This window comes from Pinus tabuliformis, chromosome 8, assembly GCF_031772625.1.
Source record: "Pinus tabuliformis cultivar Carrire ecotype Pingquan chromosome 8, CPIR1, whole genome shotgun sequence".
Classification (NCBI taxonomy): Eukaryota; Viridiplantae; Streptophyta; class Pinopsida; order Pinales; family Pinaceae; genus Pinus; species Pinus tabuliformis.
In genome coordinates this window covers 548,092,619-548,099,368 of record NC_142294.1, presented here as the reverse complement: position 1 = coordinate 548,099,368, position 6,750 = coordinate 548,092,619, and positions in this window count along the sequence as shown.

Here is a 6,750-nt window from a genome sequence, read left to right as displayed (position 1 = left end):
CCAATGGATGGGCTTTGTTGTGCAAGTCCATCAAAATAAGCCCATGGGAAATCCTTTTAGATGGAAACTTCATCATGTGGAGAAGGAAGGATTTTGTATCATTTAGGGAGAGGCTCCTATATTCCAAAACTATGTAAAGCCATCTGAAGATATGAATGGCCTTGGTTCTCAAAAATTGCATTGCTTCGATCCAACCAGATGATGAGCCCCGGAAGTGGGTAACTATATGAGCTCATTTTTCCTATTATTCTCATTTAATCCACCATTCTCCATAGTTTTATGAATTCTTTTGAATATATTTATGTTAATTGAGTGAATGGGAATAGTCACTTTACCACAAAGTCTAATACGTGCTTATTGCATATTTTTGGACCAAGTTCAGGCATTTATGAGCAAATTGGCAGCCAAATTTGAAGAAAGAAGCCTGAGTATTTATAGGAGGGGTGTCTCTTGCACTAAATGACCCCTTCCTCAAGTTCTCCACCAACAGCGCGGAGTTCAACACCCCACCAAAGATGATTTCAAGGGGCAGCCGAGCAGGTCTAGTGAAGTGGCTGTTATCTGCAGTTTTGGGCAGCTAAGATCCTAAATTTTAGGAGGACTGTTGGGAGTCCTCACTTGCATAAATAGGAAGGCTTCAAGTCTTAGTATTTTAGCCATTTGATAGTCTATTTTCGCACTTTAGTGCAGCCTTGTAATTAGCTCATTTTCGAGCTTCTTCTTGCAGACAATTTTGTGATGTAACTATTATTTTTTGACCAATGAAGATGAATCCAGCTTTGAACTAGTTTTGATATTTCCTAGGGGGCTGTAGCTCTTGGGGTTGGGCCCAACCCAAGTGCCCAGTACCTCTTTTGTGTACTTTTATGTGTTTTTATTGCATTCATAGAATAATTTTTGTTATTTAGGTTAAATATTGATTTGTTACTTAGGTTGTTTTTGATGATTAAGATAGTTGTTCTTGCTTCAGGTTGATTTAATAGTTTGGTAATAGAAAATATCCACAAAAAGGCTACCAATCAATCCTTGATCTCCTTTCTCCCTCCTTAGGACCATGAATTGAGACCAAGGCACTCTTGCTGCCACAAAAACACTGTTTTTGCTTTCCAATGCAATTGCTAGTGTAGATTTTGAGTTGCAAAAGTTGATATCAGTTGTGTTTTCATGCTTAGATCTATTCTTTCTTAGTTTCCATAGCTTTCTTGCATAAATTTCTGTCCATCAAGTTCTGTTCAGCACTTTTCTGGTTTCTAGGTCAGAATTAGGTCAAAAATAAGTAAAACTTTGTTTTCATAGTTTTTGCTTGGGTCAGTTTTGAAAAGAAGTATGCAGAGCACCTGTAAGACACTCCAGCCTATCCTTCCTCCATCATAAAACCTACTATAGTATCTTTCTAAAGATTTCCTTCTCTCATTCGCCATACTTTCCCAAACTGCCCTAATTTCTACATTCTTGTGCAAAATTGCTTCCTTCACCTTTGAACAAATCCAACCATCTTCTTCACTCCTGAGCTTCATTTACAAGGTCCTAGACCCCTTAACATCTTTATCCATCATTCATTTCCACTTTCCCACCGTTTTTCCACCTTCAACCCTCTAAAAGCCACTTTCGGCCTCTTCTTGTAGAACTTCCTGTAGATTCCCTGCAGCCTCCTGTAGAAGTTCATGCGAGCGATTTTTTGAAGTCCAATCATGGTGGAAATCTCCAGAAGGGTGCTGGGACTCCTTAGATCCTCTCCACACCTTCTCAACCTCCTGCAAACACCCACTCCATTTCCTTTCACTAATAAACCTCTGCACAGTCACAACTATTTAAAACACAAGCATAATAATTCTGCATAAAATTGCTTAAAAATACAAAAAGATGATTTTTCCATATTTTCCTTCAGAACTAGCTTAAACACATGCATTTTACCTTTTCAATAGTCAATGGCATCCATTTCAGTAGTTTACATCTCTTTCATTGAACAAGTAGGGTTAGTCGGTAAAACTAGGGTTTGCTAGGGTTTGTGTTTTCTTTCAGCTTTCATCTTCTTTCGGCAAGTAGACTACCCTCTTTTGAGTTAGATTCCTTCCATCACAGTTAAAAGCTTCTTCTGAGAACTCATAGAAGTTGGCTTGAGCTCCTAGCAAACTTGTGCCAGCTGATCAAGTGAAAGCCTGCAGTAAGAACTAGTACTTGTGCATATAACACCATCGCTTCCAAGTTTGTTACGAACTACCAGGTTGATAAAAGTAAAGTAGGGAGTCCCATGAGTTGCAGCATCATTGCTGCAATACTGGATCTCACCATCCTTTTTGGCACCGTTGCCGGGGAAGCGTTTGAGTATTTTGTGATTACTACTTTTCTTCTATTTTCTACTACAACCTTCTGCTAAAGTAGTTTATTTCAGCAAGAGTAAAGTAGTTGTTTCATTTCAATTCTGCAATTTCAATTCAGCAAGCATAGATTAGACATTTCTTGCTTTCATTTCAATTCCGCAATTTCATTTCAGCAAGTGTGGATTAGCATTTCCTGCTTTCATTTCAATTAGGCAATTTCATTTCAACAAGCGTAGATTAGTATTTCTTTCTTTCATTTCAATTCTGTAATTTCATTTCAGCAAAATAGATTAGTCCTTTCCTAATTTCATTTAAATTCTGCACTTTCATTTCAGCAAGATAGATTTTAGTTAGTTGCAGTTCAATCTATTTCAGTTTTTGCAGGTACAAGTAGAAAAAAGAAACAAAAATCACAAAAAAAAAGATTTATTTTCATGCCTCGTAGGAACAGAGACAATTCAGGAAAATTCCTACCCAACACCCCCACCACATCACAGAGTCACCCTTCTCTCTTCTTTGGTGGCAGTGATCTAGAAGAACCTATAGGTGAACCTCCAGAGATATACGAAGATCCTATAACAAAAGAAGAGCAAGAGACCATTCCTCTTGAGATCATGGCTGAAAACAGAAATGGTAGAGGAAATGGGAGAGAGAGTAGAAGGTGCCTTTCCCATCCGAGAGACCAATGGGGACACAAAAATGAAAAACATAAGTCCCTCAGCCTTACCTCACTTCCATGGATTGACTACTAAAGACCCTGATACCTTCTTGTTTGAGTTTGTTGTCCTTTGTCGAACTTATGACTATGCAAAAGATGAGCAAAAGTTGAAACTCTTTCCCTCTACCCTCAAGGATGCAGCACTACGCTGGTTCATGGCGCTACCTAGAAACAGTATCGCAACTTGGCCTCAGATGCAGCAAACCTTTAACGACAAATACCAGGACTACTGTAGGTCAAAGGATACAAAGAAAGAAATCTTTCAAATGACCATGGGAAGTGATGAATCTTTAGAAGACTATGAAGAGAGGTTTCAACTCAGTTATAAAAGGGTCAGGTGCACACTTGACCCCGAGTCTCTAAAGTTGGTTCTGCTCAGAGGAGTCCCTGAAGACCTTCTAGATACCCTCCATTAACTGGCTAGGGGAGACATCTACCAACTACCTTATGATGACATAAAGACAGTGTTTAGAAAACATTCTAGGGCAGCCAGAAAGAGAGGTAGTGGAAGTCAACTTTTAGCCAGTACCCCCTTATCTAGTTCATTCCTTAAAAATGAATTTGCAAATTAGATGGAAGATTTCAAAAGCGAGATGAGACAGACTATTGCCATGCAAATGGATACCTTGCGAATCCAAAAGAAGTAAGAGGAAGCCAAAAGGGATTTGGCCATCTTTTGTCCCAGGTGCACTAGAAAGCATCCTAGGAAAAAATGTCCATTGCACTCTATAGAAGTGTGTTTTTTCTGTGAAGAAGACCATCCTACAAATCAGTGCCCTTCCTTGCCCGGATTTAAAGCTATGTACTAAGGGGCTGAAGGAGCCACTGAACCACTCTACTTCATGAACCAAAGGAGGCCACATTGGCCGGACCTTACCAACAAGGAATGCAAGGGTCATCCCAGACTTATTACAACCCCAATCAAGCCACTTCCATGCCTTCTTGGAGTCCCCCTACTCATCCTTCCTGGTCCACACCCCCTCTTTGGTCATATCCATCTCAATACCATACTCAACCAGTGGCTCACTCGTTTTATTCTCACGCTCAGCCACAACCTCAGTGGAATGCACCTCATCAGGGATGGAAGCCCCAATACAACTCTCCTCCTGCTCTTTTGCCTCCACCACCTGCTCAACCACAACCATTACTTCCTGCTCCTCCAAGACAACCCTAGATACCTGCTCAACCGAACCTAAACCCCAACAACAGACAGGCCTAGCAGGTATATACTGGGGAAACAACATGCCTTACCTATGTTGTGGAGATTCAAGAGATCAACCTATGATCTGGGAAGGTCCTCCCAGATAGCCAACCTCCTCCTAAGGAGGATAAGGAAGAGAAACAAGAAAGTGAACCCAAAGCCATTCCACCCTTTCTTGAGAGACTAACTGGAACCACGCAACCAACCGTAGAAGAAATTAAAATTTTGGGAGAACTTAAACAATTATGTGTGAAATACCACTTGTCTAGGCCATAAAAGATGTACTAATATACAAAAAATTGATCAAAGAGAAGTGTTTTAGGCACCCAGGCAAGTGCAAGAGAGATGCCCCAACTATCAATGTCATAGGATAACTGTCTGACCCGATGTTGGGATGGGTAATCTGTCCAAAATATATGGACCCTGGGAGTCATGTAGTCGATGTCCACATCAATGGCACCATAATCCCCCACACCTTGATTGATCTAGGAGCTACCATTAACGTAATGACCAGGGACACTATGATCAAACTCAACCTTCAGAGTTCCCTAAGAAAGACCTCAACAGTATTGCAGTTGGCAGACCGCTCCATTGTGACTCCTGAGGGGATTGTGGAAGATGTCATGGTCTCCATTGATTCCTGGGAGTACCCTGCTGACTTCTTGGTTCTTTAGCCAAAGGCAAAGCTCGCTGGGTATCCCCTCATCTTAGGGAGGTCTTGGTTAGCTACTGCAGATGCTTACATCAGTTGTCGAGCTGGGAGCATGACCATCAAGAATGGGCATATGTCCAAACAGCTAGTCCTATATCCTCCTGCCCAACCTCTGCTAGAACATGACTTAACTCTCTGGTTGGAGGAGGAAGAAGAGGATGAAGTCTACTCCACACCATTGTGCACAGTGGAAGCCACCAGGAGAGGTCCTCAAACCGAGGATGATCTTATTGAGAATTTGATTCAAAATCCACCCCCTAGTGTGTTGCCATTAGAAGAGTTGGTGGGAGAAACCCAAGCCAATGCTTCAGTTGATCTCTGTGTGGCTGATTTGACCTCTCTCTGAGTTAAGAATGTGGAATTTGGCCCTAAAAAAACCTTGAAGATCAACTCATCCCTATCCACCTCTCAGGAGAAAGAACTTTGTAGCTTAATGGACAACCATTTGGATGCTTTTGCTTGGAGCCATAAGGAGATGAAAGGAGTCCACCCTTCAGTATATACTCATCACATTTACATTAAAGAGGATTGTAAACTTGTCAGGAAGCCTCAAAGGAGGATGAATCCATCCCTTAAGGACATTGTCAAAGAAGAACTTCAAAAGTTGTTGGATGCAGGATTCATCTACCCCATCTCTTACAGTGAATGGGTTTCTCCTTTGGTGCTTGTGCCCAAGAAAACAGGAAGTGGAGAATTTGTGTAGATTGCCGAGAAATTAACAAAGCCACCAAGAAGGACCATTTACCTTCGCCTTTCATAGATCAAGTGTTGGATGGCCTGGCAGGGAAGAAGTTCTTTTCATTCCTAGATGGGTTTAGCGGGTACAATCAGATCCAAATCAGCCTGGAAGACCAATATAAGACCACTTTCACTTGTCCATGGAGTACCTTTGCCTACGGGTCCTTCCCTTTGGGTTATGCAATGCTCTTGCCACTTTCTAGAGAGTAGTACTGAGCATATTCACTAAGCTCGTTCATGATTCAGTGGAAATCTATATGGATGACTTTACCCCTTATGGTTCTAACTTCCAAGAAGCTTTGACTAATCTGAAGAAAGTTTTAGCCAAGTGTATTGAAATGAACCTGTCCCTCAGTCCTGATAAGTGTGAATTCATAATGACTGGAGGGACCGTTCTAGGTCATACAATTTCCCAGCAAGGTTTACAGGTGGATCCCAACAAGATTGCTATCATCCAAAGGGTCCCGCCTCCTCAAAAGGTAAGAGATGTTCGGAGTTTTCTAGGCTTAGTAGGATATTATACAAGATTCATTAAAGATTTTAGTAAGCTAGCCTCTCCATTCTTTGGTCTTTTGGGAAAAGCTGCTGAGTTCATATGGACTGACAACTATCAAGAGGCTCTAGATGCTTTGAAAGGTAAGCTGATAACTGCCTCAATTTTGAGAGGTCCAAACTGGGCCGTACGTTTCCACATTCACATAGATGCCTCAAACAAAGCTATAGGAGCAGCCTTAGGACAAGTTGAAGAGAAGCTACCATATGCCATATATTTTTTCAGTAAAAACCTGTCCAAGGCAGAGTTAAACTACACTGTAACTGAGAAAGAGATCCTGGCCGTAGTCCATTCCATAAACAAGTTCACACACTACATCACTGGCTATCAAACATTCGTGCATATTGATCATGCTATAATTAGGTATTTGATGAATAAACCTGATGTAAACGCTCGTATCATTAGATGGTTACTTTTATTACAGCAATTTGATTTGACCATTGTTGATAAGCTAGGTAAGGAAAATGTTGTTGCTGATTTTTTGTCTAGAATAGATCTGCTTGTAGG